General features: G+C 42.5%; 11 non-coding genes across 11 annotated transcripts; all 11 read right to left on the bottom strand.

Moving 5' to 3' along the window:
- Positions 1–722: 722 nt before the first annotated feature.
- On the bottom strand, positions 723–929 carry LOC126356867 (small nucleolar RNA U3). The gene has a single exon (XR_007565881.1). It is a non-coding gene; the product is annotated as a small nucleolar RNA U3 (small nucleolar RNA).
- A 2569-nt stretch (positions 930–3498) lies between these two features.
- Positions 3499–3617, bottom strand: LOC126357161 (U5 spliceosomal RNA). Its single transcript, XR_007566137.1, has one exon. It is a non-coding gene; the product is annotated as a U5 spliceosomal RNA (small nuclear RNA).
- Positions 3618–4553: 936 nt separating this feature from the next.
- Positions 4554–4760, bottom strand: LOC126356981 (small nucleolar RNA U3). The gene has a single exon (XR_007565980.1). It is a non-coding gene; the product is annotated as a small nucleolar RNA U3 (small nucleolar RNA).
- Positions 4761–7329: 2569 nt separating this feature from the next.
- LOC126357162 (U5 spliceosomal RNA) lies at positions 7330–7448 on the bottom strand. Its single transcript, XR_007566138.1, has one exon. It is a non-coding gene; the product is annotated as a U5 spliceosomal RNA (small nuclear RNA).
- A 936-nt stretch (positions 7449–8384) lies between these two features.
- On the bottom strand, positions 8385–8591 carry LOC126356982 (small nucleolar RNA U3). The gene has a single exon (XR_007565981.1). It is a non-coding gene; the product is annotated as a small nucleolar RNA U3 (small nucleolar RNA).
- A 2569-nt stretch (positions 8592–11160) lies between these two features.
- On the bottom strand, positions 11161–11279 carry LOC126357062 (U5 spliceosomal RNA). Its single transcript, XR_007566051.1, has one exon. It is a non-coding gene; the product is annotated as a U5 spliceosomal RNA (small nuclear RNA).
- Positions 11280–12215: 936 nt separating this feature from the next.
- LOC126356961 (small nucleolar RNA U3) lies at positions 12216–12422 on the bottom strand. Its single transcript, XR_007565963.1, has one exon. It is a non-coding gene; the product is annotated as a small nucleolar RNA U3 (small nucleolar RNA).
- A 2569-nt stretch (positions 12423–14991) lies between these two features.
- On the bottom strand, positions 14992–15110 carry LOC126357063 (U5 spliceosomal RNA). The gene has a single exon (XR_007566052.1). It is a non-coding gene; the product is annotated as a U5 spliceosomal RNA (small nuclear RNA).
- Positions 15111–16046: 936 nt separating this feature from the next.
- LOC126356983 (small nucleolar RNA U3) lies at positions 16047–16253 on the bottom strand. Its single transcript, XR_007565982.1, has one exon. It is a non-coding gene; the product is annotated as a small nucleolar RNA U3 (small nucleolar RNA).
- A 2569-nt stretch (positions 16254–18822) lies between these two features.
- LOC126357064 (U5 spliceosomal RNA) lies at positions 18823–18941 on the bottom strand. Its single transcript, XR_007566053.1, has one exon. It is a non-coding gene; the product is annotated as a U5 spliceosomal RNA (small nuclear RNA).
- A 936-nt stretch (positions 18942–19877) lies between these two features.
- LOC126356868 (small nucleolar RNA U3) lies at positions 19878–20084 on the bottom strand. Its single transcript, XR_007565882.1, has one exon. It is a non-coding gene; the product is annotated as a small nucleolar RNA U3 (small nucleolar RNA).
- Positions 20085–21439: the final 1355 nt, after the last annotated feature.

A 21439-nucleotide genomic window follows, 5' to 3' on the forward strand; every position in this document is an offset into this window, starting at 1 on the left:
TCACCATCCAAGCTGCTTCATTACCTCACCTGCCGCCAGATGGCAGCACGCCTAATTCCTGTCGGCGACCCACCGTTTGACATACAACGTTCGGCACACAACTGCCCGCAGTGCTCTGCATCTAACACTAATCTCTCTCCTCCCCACCACACTCGTTCACTGAAAAAACTGACAACTAGATAGTTCTTTGTACGCGAAACTAGGCCACATCAGACGCAACGTGTATGTAGATGTGTAGTGCAAGGGAAATATCCCCTGCTCCCACACAACTAATACTAGCTGACAACAGAAACAAAATTTCTGTCGATAGTATTTGAACCAGTCTTATTCATCTGCGAATTTCATGCATTCCTTCTTGCTGGTAACAGTGCCTTGCAAATCACTCAATTCATGTTTTCTAGCCAAACGTGCTGCTCCTGATTGTTTCGTACATCATGCATTAGTGGTCATTATCAAGACTGTGTTGTGTGTCAGCTTTTTATGGTCATCAATTGCACTCTGCTTGTGCTGCTCACTCATTCTTGTAACTCAAAGTACGTCGTTGTCATCCAATCCTAGCACTTGCAGCAGGACAAATCAACTGGCTCGTCACCGTGCCACTCGGGAAACTTCCGCAAGGCTTTCATGACATGTCGCAATCAAAGTCCTTCCACAACATTTCTGCAACGCGGCGGGTCACGATACCGAAAGTATGACTTATGCTTCTGATCTATAATAAAACCACCACTCGGAAAGCGCTACTCCCTTCCCACATCCCTCAGAATGTGGTGAACGATCATCGATTACAACCAAGATGCAATGAATCTCGGTCGCATGCCTCACGCTCAGGGACAGTGCTACCACTCATCATCGTGGTTGCGTCTACTCCAGCTTTGAACTAGAGAGAGTTGAAGACATACTACAGAAATGATCCTGTGAAGTATGATCTTGCTTGCAAGCTATCACCGCTCGCTACTTATGCCACGAGACCGTCAACACGCCCTACGAGAATACGACACACTCTTCACATTCGCGATTTACTTATCGAAGAATTACTTAAGCTCGGACATTCTGCAAAGAACCTAGTTCTACTCCTATTTGGCCGCCATGATCTAACCTTTCCTCACTCAACTATTCTGTGCGCTACCAGTGCTTTTTGCATCCGAAATCAGAGACCATTGCCTCAGGCGAGACTGTATGTAAACACCGCTTGCAGCTCCGGCCGCTAGATGGGGGCCTGGGGCACATACAGTAGCATTCTATGGCGCAAGCAGACATGCCAAATAGTCACTGAAAGAGAAACACACAAGAGGGCAGTCATAGGACACTTGTGCTTTCTTTAAAACCGCCTCTCTCTTCGAAAATTTTCGCACCGCAATAGCGTATTCACCTCGCCCTAACAGTGCCAACTCTTGTCGATATTTGGCCACTTCCTCTTTCGTTTCACCTTGCGTCTTACTTGATACCCCGCCCAACAGCTGCTGATACACGCTACACGCAATTAATGTGTTTCTCTCTGTATCTCTTTTCGCCTACCACGAGTATTGCTTTTCCTCACATGGCAATTATGAAAACACCCACAGCTAAACAAACACTTCCATTCAGCATCACGTCCATACTATCAGTCATACACCAGTAATTTCACAGCTACTTGCTCCACTAATACATTTCTTAATGTTACTGTTAAACAGATGAAGAATCAAAGTATACAACAAGTCTCTATGAACATCACTGTCAGGACATTATACGCATACCATGCCCATCTTTATGCTTCAACTATGATGGCCCATGTGCTATGAATAAAGAAATTTCTCATCAAATATCAAATAATTTTACAACTATATAACTACTCCGACTAGCCCCTTACTAAAACTCTAGATGTTTAGCAATCCCGCCATCAATCTCAGAATAATCGCAAGCAGTGCTTTCATCCCATGAGCACTTCTTTGCAAACAAAACCACAAAACTACTTTTTATACTAGCTTCCTTGTCACAGTGAACAGGGAACTAATGCTAGTGCCCCAGTTTACTCAAAAACTTTTTCGCTTGCAACATATAAACAGCCAACTTGAACCTCTGGGATTTTCAAACACACACAGAAAACTTAATTCCACAGAAATTTAGGAGTAACAGTGGTTGCCTGACATTTTCATACATACTCAAATAGCTACTTCTATGCACTTCACACAATGTTCTCATCATGTTCCACCAGAGAACACAGTTATCACTATGAACGGATTCTGGTAAAAGAGCCTTCAAACCACAAACAGCCTGATCAAAGTGATTATCTCCACATCCTCTGCCAATATCATGTCACTCTATACCTGAGGAGGGAAACTACAATGCAGGGGAAGGAGCTTCGTTGTGAGCACTGTCCTGGTATTTCATCATTAACTCTTCTCAAGCCAAGTATGCACCACCTCTGTGTATGGCTGGGTCAATCAAAAAAGACAAGCAGCATCAACAACTCACAGGACACTATGAACATTTTTACCATTATCTGCACCACCTTCCACTGATTTACTGAAGAAGAAACTGCAAAGTCTGGCCAATTTTGTACACCAGTAATCTTGAAAACATTGGAGTCAACAGCAGATACATAGTTTCCAAGACTGTACCTAGGAACAACCCTTCAATTTCAAGATTTACATCTCACTGAGGCACATCACATCATACCCAAACTACACCTAGCAGGAAATTGCTACTCTATTCATTTCCAGCTATCTATGTCATATTCAACAAATGTCTCCCTCCCACCTACATCTTCTACAAAACTGAGTACATTGTTATGAACAAACAACCAATGCCATATTATGGCAACAATCCAGTGCCACTATTATCCACTCTCTTGAAAACAATTGAAATACTCATCCTGACCAACTATCCACCATCTTCAACCCAAATCTCACTCACACCATACCCACAAATCACAAACTTGTGCAGTAAAAATAATTTTGGGTTTCAAAACTCAATCTACTAATCACATACCAGTATTACTTACAACGCCTATCATTCATCATTCACTTCCAAATATCAGCTTATATGCTGTTGTGCAATTAAAGTGCAAATAAACACTAAACCATATAGCACTGAGGTATAGAAAGCGTTCACCAAGAGTTTCCACAATTATGCCTCTTGTGCCTCACACACACACAAATGTAACAACTCTTCACAATACAAAGCATTCACCTTCACCTCTGCACAATATTGCCTGCCATACATTATCGCAAGCACCACTCACATTACAATTCCTTTATGCTATTTCCAGATTAGTCTCCTGCCATTTATACAACTCAGACATTAAATAGCTCTCTTTCTCTTTACACTATCGTCTAACACACTGCACGCCATTTCAGGGCAAATGTACTTGTTTCATTATACTGCGACATGGCCTGTTACAATTTCAAATCAAGCAAAAACATCTACCTGATCCAACGTGCTCCGCTACTCCACACAACACAATCTACCTCTTCCTATTTACGCACATTATTGCTTACATTACGTTTTACTTGTGATTGTGGCTCAGCAATAGCCGAGCACTACGAAAAATACATTACAGACTCATTTAATGTTCCCCTCCACGGAAATCTTTAGTAAAAGGCGAGAGATTTATTCGATTTGAAGGGAAACCAGAGTGCCGATCAACGCACTCACTTCCATACTTATGGCTGCTTCTCTAGTACTTCTGCGCGAGAACGCGGAAAATTCTTTCCCTCTTGTCCACTTCTCTACCGTCAACAGACTTCCAGTGTTATGCAAGCACAAACCGCAAAACTAACTGCCAACGCTGAAATACGTGTCTGCCAAATGAGGTCGCTATTACTCTTTACATAACTATTTTCATCATTTCTGTCACCATCCAAGCTGCTTCATTACCTCACCTGCCGCCAGATGGCAGCACGCCTAATTCCTGTCGGCGACCCACCGTTTGACATACAACGTTCGGCACACAACTGCCCGCAGTGCTCTGCATCTAACACTAATCTCTCTCCTCCCCACCACACTCGTTCACTGAAAAAACTGACAACTAGATAGTTCTTTGTACGCGAAACTAGGCCACATCAGACGCAACGTGTATGTAGATGTGTAGTGCAAGGGAAATATCCCCTGCTCCCACACAACTAATACTAGCTGACAACAGAAACAAAATTTCTGTCGATAGTATTTGAACCAGTCTTATTCATTTGCGAATTTCATGCATTCCTTCTTGCTGGTAACAGCGCCTTGCAAATCACTCAATTCATGTTTTCTAGCCAAACGTGCTGCTCCTGATTGTTTCGTACATCATGCATTAGTGGTCATTATCAAGACTGTGTCGTGTGTCAGCTTTTTATGGTCATCAATTGCACTCTGCTTGTGCTGCTCACTCATTCTTGTAACTCAAAGTACGTCGTTGTCATCCAATCCTAGCACTTGCAGCAGGACAAATCAACTGGCTCGTCACCGTGCCACTCGGGAAACTTCCGCAAGGCTTTCATGACATGTCGCAATCAAAGTCCTTCCACAACATTTCTGCAACGCGGCGGGTCACGATACCGAAAGTATGACTTATGCTTCTGATCTATAATAAAACCACCACTCGAAAAGCGCTACTCCCTTCCCACATCCCTCAGAATGTGGTGAACGATCATCGATTACAACCAAGATGCAATGAATCTCGGTCGCATGCCTCACGCTCAGGGACAGTGCTACCACTCATCATCGTGGTTGCGTCTACTCCAGCTTTGAACTAGAGAGAGTTGAAGACATACTACAGAAATGATCCTGTGAAGTATGATCTTGCTTGCAAGCTATCACCGCTCGCTACTTATGCCACGAGACCGTCAACACGCCCTACGAGAATACGACACACTCTTCACATTCGCGATTTACTTATCGAAGAATTACTTAAGCTCGGACATTCTGCAAAGAACCTAGTTCTACTCCTATTTGGCCGCCATGATCTAACCTTTCCTCACTCAACTATTCTGTGCGCTACCAGTGCTTTTTGCATCCGAAATCAGAGACCATTGCCTCAGGCGAGACTGTATGTAAACACCGCTTGCAGCTCCGGCCGCTAGATGGGGGCCTGGGGCACATACAGTAGCATTCTATGGCGCAAGCAGACATGCCAAATAGTCACTGAAAGAGAAACACACAAGAGGGCAGTCATAGGACACTTGTGCTTTCTTTAAAACCGCCTCTCTCTTCGAAAATTTTCGCACCGCAATAGCGTATTCACCTCGCCCTAACAGTGCCAACTCTTGTCGATATTTGGCCACTTCCTCTTTCGTTTCACCTTGCGTCTTACTTGATACCCCGCCCAACAGCTGCTGATACACGCTACACGCAATTAATGTGTTTCTCTCTGTATCTCTTTTCGCCTACCACGAGTATTGCTTTTCCTCACATGGCAATTATGAAAACACCCACAGCTAAACAAACACTTCCATTCAGCATCACGTCCATACTATCAGTCATACACCAGTAATTTCACAGCTACTTGCTCCACTAATACATTTCTTAATGTTACTGTTAAACAGATGAAGAATCAAAGTATACAACAAGTCTCTATGAACATCACTGTCAGGACATTATACGCATACCATGCCCATCTTTATGCTTCAACTATGATGGCCCATGTGCTATGAATAAAGAAATTTCTCATCAAATATCAAATAATTTTACAACTATATAACTACTCCGACTAGCCCCTTACTAAAACTCTAGATGTTTAGCAATCCCGCCATCAATCTCAGAATAATCGCAAGCAGTGCTTTCATCCCATGAGCACTTCTTTGCAAACAAAACCACAAAACTACTTTTTATACTAGCTTCCTTGTCACAGTGAACAGGGAACTAATGCTAGTGCCCCAGTTTACTCAAAAACTTTTTCGCTTGCAACATATAAACAGCCAACTTGAACCTCTGGGATTTTCAAACACACACAGAAAACTTAATTCCACAGAAATTTAGGAGTAACAGTGGTTGCCTGACATTTTCATACATACTCAAATAGCTACTTCTATGCACTTCACACAATGTTCTCATCATGTTCCACCAGAGAACACAGTTATCACTATGAATGGATTCTGGTAAAAGAGCCTTCAAACCACAAACAGCCTGATCAAAGTGATTATCTCCACATCCTCTGCCAATATCATGTCACTCTATACCTGAGGAGGGAAACTACAATGCAGGGGAAGGAGCTTCGTTGTGAGCACTGTCCTGGTATTTCATCATTAACTCTTCTCAAGCCAAGTATGCACCACCTCTGTGTATGGCTGGGTCAATCAAAAAAGACAAGCAGCATCAACAACTCACAGGACACTATGAACATTTTTACCATTATCTGCACCACCTTCCACTGATTTACTGAAGAAGAAACTGCAAAGTCTGGCCAATTTTGTACACCAGTAATCTTGAAAACATTGGAGTCAACAGCAGATACATAGTTTCCAAGACTGTACCTAGGAACAACCCTTCAATTTCAAGATTTACATCTCACTGAGGCACATCACATCATACCCAAACTACACCTAGCAGGAAATTGCTACTCTATTCATTTCCAGCTATCTATGTCATATTCAACAAATGTCTCCCTCCCACCTACATCTTCTACAAAACTGAGTACATTGTTATGAACAAACAACCAATGCCATATTATGGCAACAATCCAGTGCCACTATTATCCACTCTCTTGAAAACAATTGAAATACTCATCCTGACCAACTATCCACCATCTTCAACCCAAATCTCACTCACACCATACCCACAAATCACAAACTTGTGCAGTAAAAATAATTTTGGGTTTCAAAACTCAATCTACTAATCACATACCAGTATTACTTACAACGCCTATCATTCATCATTCACTTCCAAATATCAGCTTATATGCTGTTGTGCAATTAAAGTGCAAATAAACACTAAACCATATAGCACTGAGGTATAGAAAGCGTTCACCAAGAGTTTCCACAATTATGCCTCTTGTGCCTCACACACACACAAATGTAACAACTCTTCACAATACAAAGCATTCACCTTCACCTCTGCACAATATTGCCTGCCATACATTATCGCAAGCACCACTCACATTACAATTCCTTTATGCTATTTCCAGATTAGTCTCCTGCCATTTATACAACTCAGACATTAAATAGCTCTCTTTCTCTTTACACTATCGTCTAACACACTGCACGCCATTTCAGGGCAAATGTACTTGTTTCATTATACTGCGACATGGCCTGTTACAATTTCAAATCAAGCAAAAACATCTACCTGATCCAACGTGCTCCGCTACTCCACACAACACAATCTACCTCTTCCTATTTACGCACATTATTGCTTACATTACGTTTTACTTGTGATTGTGGCTCAGCAATAGCCGAGCACTACGAAAAATACATTACAGACTCATTTAATGTTCCCCTCCACGGAAATCTTTAGTAAAAGGCGAGAGATTTATTCGATTTGAAGGGAAACCAGAGTGCCGATCAACGCACTCACTTCCATACTTATGGCTGCTTCTCTAGTACTTCTGCGCGAGAACGCGGAAAATTCTTTCCCTCTTGTCCACTTCTCTACCGTCAACAGACTTCCAGTGTTATGCAAGCACAAACCGCAAAACTAACTGCCAACGCTGAAATACGTGTCTGCCAAATGAGGTCGCTATTACTCTTTACATAACTATTTTCATCATTTCTGTCACCATCCAAGCTGCTTCATTACCTCACCTGCCGCCAGATGGCAGCACGCCTAATTCCTGTCGGCGACCCACCGTTTGACATACAACGTTCGGCACACAACTGCCCGCAGTGCTCTGCATCTAACACTAATCTCTCTCCTCCCCACCACACTCGTTCACTGAAAAAACTGACAACTAGATAGTTCTTTGTACGCGAAACTAGGCCACATCAGACGCAACGTGTATGTAGATGTGTAGTGCAAGGGAAATATCCCCTGCTCCCACACAACTAATACTAGCTGACAACAGAAACAAAATTTCTGTCGATAGTATTTGAACCAGTCTTATTCATTTGCGAATTTCATGCATTCCTTCTTGCTGGTAACAGCGCCTTGCAAATCACTCAATTCATGTTTTCTAGCCAAACGTGCTGCTCCTGATTGTTTCGTACATCATGCATTAGTGGTCATTATCAAGACTGTGTCGTGTGTCAGCTTTTTATGGTCATCAATTGCACTCTGCTTGTGCTGCTCACTCATTCTTGTAACTCAAAGTACGTCGTTGTCATCCAATCCTAGCACTTGCAGCAGGACAAATCAACTGGCTCGTCACCGTGCCACTCGGGAAACTTCCGCAAGGCTTTCATGACATGTCGCAATCAAAGTCCTTCCACAACATTTCTGCAACGCGGCGGGTCACGATACCGAAAGTATGACTTATGCTTCTGATCTATAATAAAACCACCACTCGAAAAGCGCTACTCCCTTCCCACATCCCTCAGAATGTGGTGAACGATCATCGATTACAACCAAGATGCAATGAATCTCGGTCGCATGCCTCACGCTCAGGGACAGTGCTACCACTCATCATCGTGGTTGCGTCTACTCCAGCTTTGAACTAGAGAGAGTTGAAGACATACTACAGAAATGATCCTGTGAAGTATGATCTTGCTTGCAAGCTATCACCGCTCGCTACTTATGCCACGAGACCGTCAACACGCCCTACGAGAATACGACACACTCTTCACATTCGCGATTTACTTATCGAAGAATTACTTAAGCTCGGACATTCTGCAAAGAACCTAGTTCTACTCCTATTTGGCCGCCATGATCTAACCTTTCCTCACTCAACTATTCTGTGCGCTACCAGTGCTTTTTGCATCCGAAATCAGAGACCATTGCCTCAGGCGAGACTGTATGTAAACACCGCTTGCAGCTCCGGCCGCTAGATGGGGGCCTGGGGCACATACAGTAGCATTCTATGGCGCAAGCAGACATGCCAAATAGTCACTGAAAGAGAAACACACAAGAGGGCAGTCATAGGACACTTGTGCTTTCTTTAAAACCGCCTCTCTCTTCGAAAATTTTCGCACCGCAATAGCGTATTCACCTCGCCCTAACAGTGCCAACTCTTGTCGATATTTGGCCACTTCCTCTTTCGTTTCACCTTGCGTCTTACTTGATACCCCGCCCAACAGCTGCTGATACACGCTACACGCAATTAATGTGTTTCTCTCTGTATCTCTTTTCGCCTACCACGAGTATTGCTTTTCCTCACATGGCAATTATGAAAACACCCACAGCTAAACAAACACTTCCATTCAGCATCACGTCCATACTATCAGTCATACACCAGTAATTTCACAGCTACTTGCTCCACTAATACATTTCTTAATGTTACTGTTAAACAGATGAAGAATCAAAGTATACAACAAGTCTCTATGAACATCACTGTCAGGACATTATACGCATACCATGCCCATCTTTATGCTTCAACTATGATGGCCCATGTGCTATGAATAAAGAAATTTCTCATCAAATATCAAATAATTTTACAACTATATAACTACTCCGACTAGCCCCTTACTAAAACTCTAGATGTTTAGCAATCCCGCCATCAATCTCAGAATAATCGCAAGCAGTGCTTTCATCCCATGAGCACTTCTTTGCAAACAAAACCACAAAACTACTTTTTATACTAGCTTCCTTGTCACAGTGAACAGGGAACTAATGCTAGTGCCCCAGTTTACTCAAAAACTTTTTCGCTTGCAACATATAAACAGCCAACTTGAACCTCTGGGATTTTCAAACACACACAGAAAACTTAATTCCACAGAAATTTAGGAGTAACAGTGGTTGCCTGACATTTTCATACATACTCAAATAGCTACTTCTATGCACTTCACACAATGTTCTCATCATGTTCCACCAGAGAACACAGTTATCACTATGAATGGATTCTGGTAAAAGAGCCTTCAAACCACAAACAGCCTGATCAAAGTGATTATCTCCACATCCTCTGCCAATATCATGTCACTCTATACCTGAGGAGGGAAACTACAATGCAGGGGAAGGAGCTTCGTTGTGAGCACTGTCCTGGTATTTCATCATTAACTCTTCTCAAGCCAAGTATGCACCACCTCTGTGTATGGCTGGGTCAATCAAAAAAGACAAGCAGCATCAACAACTCACAGGACACTATGAACATTTTTACCATTATCTGCACCACCTTCCACTGATTTACTGAAGAAGAAACTGCAAAGTCTGGCCAATTTTGTACACCAGTAATCTTGAAAACATTGGAGTCAACAGCAGATACATAGTTTCCAAGACTGTACCTAGGAACAACCCTTCAATTTCAAGATTTACATCTCACTGAGGCACATCACATCATACCCAAACTACACCTAGCAGGAAATTGCTACTCTATTCATTTCCAGCTATCTATGTCATATTCAACAAATGTCTCCCTCCCACCTACATCTTCTACAAAACTGAGTACATTGTTATGAACAAACAACCAATGCCATATTATGGCAACAATCCAGTGCCACTATTATCCACTCTCTTGAAAACAATTGAAATACTCATCCTGACCAACTATCCACCATCTTCAACCCAAATCTCACTCACACCATACCCACAAATCACAAACTTGTGCAGTAAAAATAATTTTGGGTTTCAAAACTCAATCTACTAATCACATACCAGTATTACTTACAACGCCTATCATTCATCATTCACTTCCAAATATCAGCTTATATGCTGTTGTGCAATTAAAGTGCAAATAAACACTAAACCATATAGCACTGAGGTATAGAAAGCGTTCACCAAGAGTTTCCACAATTATGCCTCTTGTGCCTCACACACACACAAATGTAACAACTCTTCACAATACAAAGCATTCACCTTCACCTCTGCACAATATTGCCTGCCATACATTATCGCAAGCACCACTCACATTACAATTCCTTTATGCTATTTCCAGATTAGTCTCCTGCCATTTATACAACTCAGACATTAAATAGCTCTCTTTCTCTTTACACTATCGTCTAACACACTGCACGCCATTTCAGGGCAAATGTACTTGTTTCATTATACTGCGACATGGCCTGTTACAATTTCAAATCAAGCAAAAACATCTACCTGATCCAACGTGCTCCGCTACTCCACACAACACAATCTACCTCTTCCTATTTACGCACATTATTGCTTACATTACGTTTTACTTGTGATTGTGGCTCAGCAATAGCCGAGCACTACGAAAAATACATTACAGACTCATTTAATGTTCCCCTCCACGGAAATCTTTAGTAAAAGGCGAAAGATTTATTCGATTTGAAGGGAAACCAGAGTGCCGATCAACGCACTCACTTCCATACTTATGGCTGCTTCTCTAGTACTTCTGCGCGAGAACGCGGAAAATTCTTTCCCTCTTGTCCACTTCTCTACCGTCAACAGACTTCCAGTGTTATGCAAGCACAAACCGCAAAACTAACTGCCAACGCTGAAATACGTGTCTGCCAAATGAGGTCGCTATTACTCTTTACATAACTATTTTCATCATTTCTGTCACCATCCAAGCTGCTTCATTACCTCACCTGCCGCCAGATGGCAGCACGCCTAATTCCTGTCGGCGACCCACCGTTTGACATACAACGTTCGGCACACAACTGCCCGCAGTGCTCTGCATCTAACACTAATCTCTCTCCTCCCCACCACACTCGTTCACTGAAAAAACTGACAACTAGATAGTTCTTTGTACGCGAAACTAGGCCACATCAGACGCAACGTGTATGTAGATGTGTAGTGCAAGGGAAATATCCCCTGCTCCCACACAACTAATACTAGCTGACAACAGAAACAAAATTTCTGTCGATAGTATTTGAACCAGTCTTATTCATTTGCGAAATTCATGCATTCCTTCTTGCTGGTAACAGTGCCTTGCAAATCACTCAATTCATGTTTTCTAGCCAAACGTGCTGCTCCTGATTGTTTCGTACATCATGCATTAGTGGTCATTATCAAGACTGTGTTGTGTGTCAGCTTTTTATGGTCATCAATTGCACTCTGCTTGTGCTGCTCACTCATTCTTGTAACTCAAAGTACGTCGTTGTCATCCAATCCTAGCACTTGCAGCAGGACAAATCAACTGGCTCGTCACCGTGCCACTCGGGAAACTTCCGCAAGGCTTTCATGACATGTCGCAATCAAAGTCCTTCCACAACATTTCTGCAACGCGGCGGGTCACGATACCGAAAGTATGACTTATGCTTCTGATCTATAATAAAACCACCACTCGGAAAGCGCTACTCCCTTCCCACATCCCTCCGAATGTGGTGAACGATCATCGATTACAACCAAGATGCAATGAATCTCGGTCGCATGCCTCACGCTCAGGGACAGTGCTACCACTCATCATCGTGGTTGCGTCTACTCCAGCTTTGAACTAGAGAGAGTTGAAGACATACTACAGAAATGATCCTGTGAAGTATGATCTTGCTTGCAAGCTATCACCGCTCGCTACTTATGCCACGAGACCGTCAACACGCCCTACGAGAATACGACACACTCTTCACATTCGCGATTTACTTATCGAAGAATTACTTAAGCTCGGACATTCTGCAAAGAACCTAGTTCTACTCCTATTTGGCCGCCATGATCTAACCTTTCCTCACTCAACTATTCTGTGCGCTACCAGTGCTTTTTGCACCCGAAATCAGAGACCATTGCCTCAGGCGAGACTGTATGTAAACACCGCTTGCAGCTCCGGCCGCTAGATGGGGGCCTGGGGCACATACAGTAGCATTCTATGGCGCAAGCAGACATGCCAAATAGTCACTGAAAGAGAAACACACAAGAGGGCAGTCATAGGACACTTGTGCTTTCTTTAAAACCGCCTCTCTCTTCGAAAATTTTCGCACCGCAATAGCGTATTCACCTCGCCCTAACAGTGCCAACTCTTGTCGATATTTGGCCACTTCCTCTTTCGTTTCACCTTGCGTCTTACTTGATACCCCGCCCAACAGCTGCTGATACACGCTACACGCAATTAATGTGTTTCTCTCTGTATCTCTTTTCGCCTACCACGAGTATTGCTTTTCCTCACATGGCAATTATGAAAACACCCACAGCTAAACAAACACTTCCATTCAGCATCACGTCCATACTATCAGTCATACACCAGTAATTTCACAGCTACTTGCTCCACTAATACATTTCTTAATGTTACTGTTAAACAGATGAAGAATCAAAGTATACAACAAGTCTCTATGAACATCACTGTCAGGACATTATACGCATACCATGCCCATCTTTATGCTTCAACTATGATGGCCCATGTGCTATGAATAAAGAAATTTCTCATCAAATATCAAATAATTTTACAACTATATAACTACTCCGACTAGCCCCTTACTAAAACTCTAGATGTTTAGCAATCCCGCCATCAATCTCAGAATAATCGCAAGCAGTGCTTTCATCCCATGAGCACTTCTTTGCAAACAAAACCACAAAACTACTTTTTATACTAGCTTCCTTGTCACAGTGAACAGGGAACTAATGCTAGTGCCCCAGTTTACTCAAAAACTTTTTCGCTTGCAACATATAAACAGCCAACTTGAACCTCTGGGATTTTCAAACACACACAGAAAACTTAATTCCACAGAAATTTAGGAGTAACAGTGGTTGCCTGACATTTTCATACATACTCAAATAGCTACTTCTATGCACTTCACACAATGTTCTCATCATGTTCCACCAGAGAACACAGTTATCACTATGAACGGATTCTGGTAAAAGAGCCTTCAAACCACAAACAGCCTGATCAAAGTGATTATCTCCACATCCTCTGCCAATATCATGTCACTCTATACCTGAGGAGGGAAACTACAATGCAGGGGAAGGAGCTTCGTTGTGAGCACTGTCCTGGTATTTCATCATTAACTCTTCTCAAGCCAAGTATGCACCACCTCTGTGTATGGCTGGGTCAATCAAAAAAGACAAGCAGCATCAACAACTCACAGGACACTATGAACATTTTTACCATTATCTGCACCACCTTCCACTGATTTACTGAAGAAGAAACTGCAAAGTCTGGCCAATTTTGTACACCAGTAATCTTGAAAACATTGGAGTCAACAGCAGATACATAGTTTCCAAGACTGTACCTAGGAACAACCCTTCAATTTCAAGATTTACATCTCACTGAGGCACATCACATCATACCCAAACTACACCTAGCAGGAAATTGCTACTCTATTCATTTCCAGCTATCTATGTCATATTCAACAAATGTCTCCCTCCCACCTACATCTTCTACAAAACTGAGTACATTGTTATGAACAAACAACCAATGCCATATTATGGCAACAATCCAGTGCCACTATTATCCACTCTCTTCAAAACAATTGAAATACTCATCCTGACCAACTATCCACCATCTTCAACCCAAATCTCACTCACACCATACCCACAAATCACAAACTTGTGCAGTAAAAATAATTTTGGGTTTCAAAACTCAATCTACTAATCACATACCAGTATTACTTACAACGCCTATCATTCATCATTCACTTCCAAATATCAGCTTATATGCTGTTGTGCAATTAAAGTGCAAATAAACACTAAACCATATAGCACTGAGGTATAGAAAGCGTTCACCAAGAGTTTCCACAATTATGCCTCTTGTGCCTCACACACACACAAATGTAACAACTCTTCACAATACAAAGCATTCACCTTCACCTCTGCACAATATTGCCTGCCATACATTATCGCAAGCACCACTCACATTACAATTCCTTTATGCTATTTCCAGATTAGTCTCCTGCCATTTATACAACTCAGACATTAAATAGCTCTCTTTCTCTTTACACTATCGTCTAACACACTGCACGCCATTTCAGGGCAAATGTACTTGTTTCATTATACTGCGACATGGCCTGTTACAATTTCAAATCAAGCAAAAACATCTACCTGATCCAACGTGCTCCGCTACTCCACACAACACAATCTACCTCTTCCTATTTACACACATTATTGCTTACATTACGTTTTACTTGTGATTGTGGCTCAGCAATAGCCGAGCACTACGAAAAATACATTACAGACTCATTTAATGTTCCCCTCCACGGAAATCTTTAGTAAAAGGCGAAAGATTTATTCGATTTGAAGGGAAACCAGAGTGCCGATCAACGCACTCACTTCCATACTTATGGCTGCTTCTCTAGTACTTCTGCGCGAGAACGCGGAAAATTCTTTCCCTCTTGTCCACTTCTCTACCGTCAACAGACTTCCAGTGTTATGCAAGCACAAACCGCAAAACTAACTGCCAACGCTGAAATACGTGTCTGCCAAATGAGGTCGCTATTACTCTTTACATAACTATTTTCATCATTTCTGTCACCATCCAAGCTGCTTCATTACCTCACCTGCCGCCAGATGGCAGCACGCCTAATTCCTGTCGGCGACCCACCGTTTGACATACAACGTTCGGCACACAACTGCCCGCAGTGCTCTGCATCTAACACTAATCTCTCTCCTCCCCACCACACTCGTTCACTGAAAAAACTGACAACTAGATAGTTCTTTGTACGCGAAACTAGGCCACATCAGACGCAACGTGTATGTAGATGTGTAGTGCAAGGGAAATATCCCCTGCTCCCACACAACTAATACTAGCTGACAACAGAAACAAAATTTCTGTCGATAGTATTTGAACCAGTCTTATTCATTTGCGAATTTCATGCATTCCTTCTTGCTGGTAACAGCGCCTTGCAAATCACTCAATTCATGTTTTCTAGCCAAACGTGCTGCTCCTGATTGTTTCGTACATCATGCATTAGTGGTCATTATCAAGACTGTGTCGTGTGTCAGCTTTTTATGGTCATCAATTGCACTCTGCTTGTGCTGCTCACTCATTCTTGTAACTCAAAGTACGTCGTTGTCATCCAATCCTAGCACTTGCAGCAGGACAAATCAACTGGCTCGTCACCGTGCCACTCGGGAAACTTCCGCAAGGCTTTCATGACATGTCGCAATCAAAGTCCTTCCACAACATTTCTGCAACGCGGCGGGTCACGATACCGAAAGTATGACTTATGCTTCTGATCTATAATAAAACCACCACTCGAAAAGCGCTACTCCCTTCCCACATCCCTCAGAATGTGGTGAACGATCATCGATTACAACCAAGATGCAATGAATCTCGGTCGCATGCCTCACGCTCAGGGACAGTGCTACCACTCATCATCGTGGTTGCGTCTACTCCAGCTTTGAACTAGAGAGAGTTGAAGACATACTACAGAAATGATCCTGTGAAGTATGATCTTGCTTGCAAGCTATCACCGCTCGCTACTTATGCCACGAGACCGTCAACACGCCCTACGAGAATACGACACACTCTTCACATTCGCGATTTACTTATCGAAGAATTACTTAAGCTCGGACATTCTGCAAAGAACCTAGTTCTACTCCTATTTGGCCGCCATGATCTAACCTTTCCTCACTCAACTATTCTGTGCGCTACCAGTGCTTTTTGCATCCGAAATCAGAGACCATTGCCTCAGGCGAGACTGTATGTAAACACCGCTTGCAGCTCCGGCCGCTAGATGGGGGCCTGGGGCACATACAGTAGCATTCTATGGCGCAAGCAGACATGCCAAATAGTCACTGAAAGAGAAACACACAAGAGGGCAGTCATAGGACACTTGTGCTTTCTTTAAAACCGCCTCTCTCTTCGAAAATTTTCGCACCGCAATAGCGTATTCACCTCGCCCTAACAGTGCCAACTCTTGTCGATATTTGGCCACTTCCTCTTTCGTTTCACCTTGCGTCTTACTTGATACCCCGCCCAACAGCTGCTGATACACGCTACACGCAATTAATGTGTTTCTCTCTGTATCTCTTTTCGCCTACCACGAGTATTGCTTTTCCTCACATGGCAATTATGAAAACACCCACAGCTAAACAAACACTTCCATTCAGCATCACGTCCATACTATCAGTCATACACCAGTAATTTCACAGCTACTTGCTCCACTAATACATTTCTTAATGTTACTGTTAAACAGATGAAGAATCAAAGTATACAACAAGTCTCTATGAACATCACTGTCAGGACATTATACGCATACCATGCCCATCTTTATGCTTCAACTATGATGGCCCATGTGCTATGAATAAAGAAATTTCTCATCAAATATCAAATAATTTTACAACTATATAACTACTCCGACTAGCCCCTTACTAAAACTCTAGATGTTTAGCAATCCCGCCATCAATCTCAGAATAATCGCAAGCAGTGCTTTCATCCCATGAGCACTTCTTTGCAAACAAAACCACAAAACTACTTTTTATACTAGCTTCCTTGTCACAGTGAACAGGGAACTAATGCTAGTGCCCCAGTTTACTCAAAAACTTTTTCGCTTGCAACATATAAACAGCCAACTTGAACCTCTGGGATTTTCAAACACACACAGAAAACTTAATTCCACAGAAATTTAGGAGTAACAGTGGTTGCCTGACATTTTCATACATACTCAAATAGCTACTTCTATGCACTTCACACAATGTTCTCATCATGTTCCACCAGAGAACACAGTTATCACTATGAATGGATTCTGGTAAAAGAGCCTTCAAACCACAAACAGCCTGATCAAAGTGATTATCTCCACATCCTCTGCCAATATCATGTCACTCTATACCTGAGGAGGGAAACTACAATGCAGGGGAAGGAGCTTCGTTGTGAGCACTGTCCTGGTATTTCATCATTAACTCTTCTCAAGCCAAGTATGCACCACCTCTGTGTATGGCTGGGTCAATCAAAAAAGACAAGCAGCATCAACAACTCACAGGACACTATGAACATTTTTACCATTATCTGCACCACCTTCCACTGATTTACTGAAGAAGAAACTGCAAAGTCTGGCCAATTTTGTACACCAGTAATCTTGAAAACATTGGAGTCAACAGCAGATACATAGTTTCCAAGACTGTACCTAGGAACAACCCTTCAATTTCAAGATTTACATCTCACTGAGGCACATCACATCATACCCAAACTACACCTAGCAGGAAATTGCTACTCTATTCATTTCCAGCTATCTATGTCATATTCAACAAATGTCTCCCTCCCACCTACATCTTCTACAAAACTGAGTACATTGTTATGAACAAACAACCAATGCCATATTATGGCAACAATCCAGTGCCACTATTATCCACTCTCTTGAAAACAATTGAAATACTCATCCTGACCAACTATCCACCATCTTCAACCCAAATCTCACTCACACCATACCCACAAATCACAAACTTGTGCAGTAAAAATAATTTTGGGTTTCAAAACTCAATCTACTAATCACATACCAGTATTACTTACAACGCCTATCATTCATCATTCACTTCCAAATATCAGCTTATATGCTGTTGTGCAATTAAAGTGCAAATAAACACTAAACCATATAGCACTGAGGTATAGAAAGCGTTCACCAAGAGTTTCCACAATTATGCCTCTTGTGCCTCACACACACACAAATGTAACAACTCTTCACAATACAAAGCATTCACCTTCACCTCTGCACAATATTGCCTGCCATACATTATCGCAAGCACCACTCACATTACAATTCCTTTATGCTATTTCCAGATTAGTCTCCTGCCATTTATACAACTCAGACATTAAATAGCTCTCTTTCTCTTTACACTATCGTCTAACACACTGCACGCCATTTCAGGGCAAATGTACTTGTTTCATTATACTGCGACATGGCCTGTTACAATTTCAAATCAAGCAAAAACATCTACCTGATCCAACGTGCTCCGCTACTCCACACAACACAATCTACCTCTTCCTATTTACGCACATTATTGCTTACATTACGTTTTACTTGTGATTGTGGCTCAGCAATAGCCGAGCACTACGAAAAATACATTACAGACTCATTTAATGTTCCCCTCCACGGAAATCTTTAGTAAAAGGCGAAAGATTTATTCGATTTGAAGGGAAACCAGAGTGCCGATCAACGCACTCACTTCCATACTTATGGCTGCTTCTCTAGTACTTCTGCGCGAGAACGCGGAAAATTCTTTCCCTCTTGTCCACTTCTCTACCGTCAACAGACTTCCAGTGTTATGCAAGCACAAACCGCAAAACTAACTGCCAACGCTGAAATACGTGTCTGCCAAATGAGGTCGCTATTACTCTTTACATAACTATTTTCATCATTTCTGTCACCATCCAAGCTGCTTCATTACCTCACCTGCCGCCAGATGGCAGCACGCCTAATTCCTGTCGGCGACCCACCGTTTGACATACAACGTTCGGCACACAACTGCCCGCAGTGCTCTGCATCTAACACTAATCTCTCTCCTCCCCACCACACTCGTTCACTGAAAAAACTGACAACTAGATAGTTCTTTGTACGCGAAACTAGGCCACATCAGACGCAACGTGTATGTAGATGTGTAGTGCAAGGGAAATATCCCCTGCTCCCACACAACTAATACTAGCTGACAACAGAAACAAAATTTCTGTCGATAGTATTTGAACCAGTCTTATTCATTTGCGAAATTCATGCATTCCTTCTTGCTGGTAACAGTGCCTTGCAAATCACTCAATTCATGTTTTCTAGCCAAACGTGCTGCTCCTGATTGTTTCGTACATCATGCATTAGTGGTCATTATCAAGACTGTGTTGTGTGTCAGCTTTTTATGGTCATCAATTGCACTCTGCTTGTGCTGCTCACTCATTCTTGTAACTCAAAGTACGTCGTTGTCATCCAATCCTAGCACTTGCAGCAGGACAAATCAACTGGCTCGTCACCGTGCCACTCGGGAAACTTCCGCAAGGCTTTCATGACATGTCGCAATCAAAGTCCTTCCACAACATTTCTGCAACGCGGCGGGTCACGATACCGAAAGTATGACTTATGCTTCTGATCTATAATAAAACCACCACTCGGAAAGCGCTACTCCCTTCCCACATCCCTCAGAATGTGGTGAACGATCATCGATTACAACCAAGATGCAATGAATCTCGGTCGCATGCCTCACGCTCAGGGACAGTGCTACCACTCATCATCGTGGTTGCGTCTACTCCAGCTTTGAACTAGAGAGAGTTGAAGACATACTACAGAAATGATCCTGTGAAGTATGATCTTGCTTGCAAGCTATCACCGCTCGCTACTTATGCCACGAGACCGTCAACACGCCCTACGAGAATACGACACACTCTTCACATTCGCGATTTACTTATCGAAGAATTACTTAAGCTCGGACATTCTGCAAAGAACCTAGTTCTACTCCTATTTGGCCGCCATGATCTAACCTTTCCTCACTCAACTATTCTGTGCGCTACCAGTGCTTTTTGCATCCGAAATCAGAGACCATTGCCTCAGGCGAGACTGTATGTAAACACCGCTTGCAGCTCCGGCCGCTAGATGGGGGCCTGGGGCACATACAGTAGCATTCTATGGCGCAAGCAGACATGCCAAATAGTCACTGAAAGAGAAACACACAAGAGGGCAGTCATAGGACACTTGTGCTTTCTTTAAAACCGCCTCTCTCTTCGAAAATTTTCGCACCGCAATAGCGTATTCACCTCGCCCTAACAGTGCCAACTCTTGTCGATATTTGGCCACTTCCTCTTTCGTTTCACCTTGCGTCTTACTTGATACCCCGCCCAACAGCTGCTGATACACGCTACACGCAATTAATGTGTTTCTCTCTGTATCTCTTTTCGCCTACCACGAGTATTGCTTTTCCTCACATGGCAATTATGAAAACACCCACAGCTAAACAAACACTTCCATTCAGCATCACGTCCATACTATCAGTCATACACCAGTAATTTCACAGCTACTTGCTCCACTAATACATTTCTTAATGTTACTGTTAAACAGATGAAGAATCAAAGTATACAACAAGTCTCTATGAACATCACTGTCAGGACATTATACGCATACCATGCCCATCTTTATGCTTCAACTATGATGGCCCATGTGCTATGAATAAAGAAATTTCTCATCAAATATCAAATAATTTTACAACTATATAACTACTCCGACTAGCCCCTTACTAAAACTCTAGATGTTTAGCAATCCCGCCATCAATCTCAGAATAATCGCAAGCAGTGCTTTCATCCCATGAGCACTTCTTTGCAAACAAAACCACAAAACTACTTTTTATACTAGCTTCCTTGTCACAGTGAACAGGGAACTAATGCTAGTGCCCCAGTTTACTCAAAAACTTTTTCGCTTGCAACATATAAACAGCCAACTTCAACCTCTGGGATTTTCAAACACACACAGAAAACTTAATTCCACAGAAATTTAGGAGTAACAGTGGTTGCCTGACATTTTCATACATACTCAAATAGCTACTTCTATGCACTTCACACAATGTTCTCATCATGTTCCACCAGAGAACACAGTTATCACTATGAACGGATTCTGGTAAAAGAGCCTTCAAACCACAAACAGCCTGATCAAAGTGATTATCTCCACATCCTCTGCCA

Source organism: Schistocerca gregaria, chromosome 3 (assembly GCF_023897955.1).
Source record: "Schistocerca gregaria isolate iqSchGreg1 chromosome 3, iqSchGreg1.2, whole genome shotgun sequence".
Taxonomy (NCBI): Eukaryota; Metazoa; Arthropoda; class Insecta; order Orthoptera; family Acrididae; genus Schistocerca; species Schistocerca gregaria.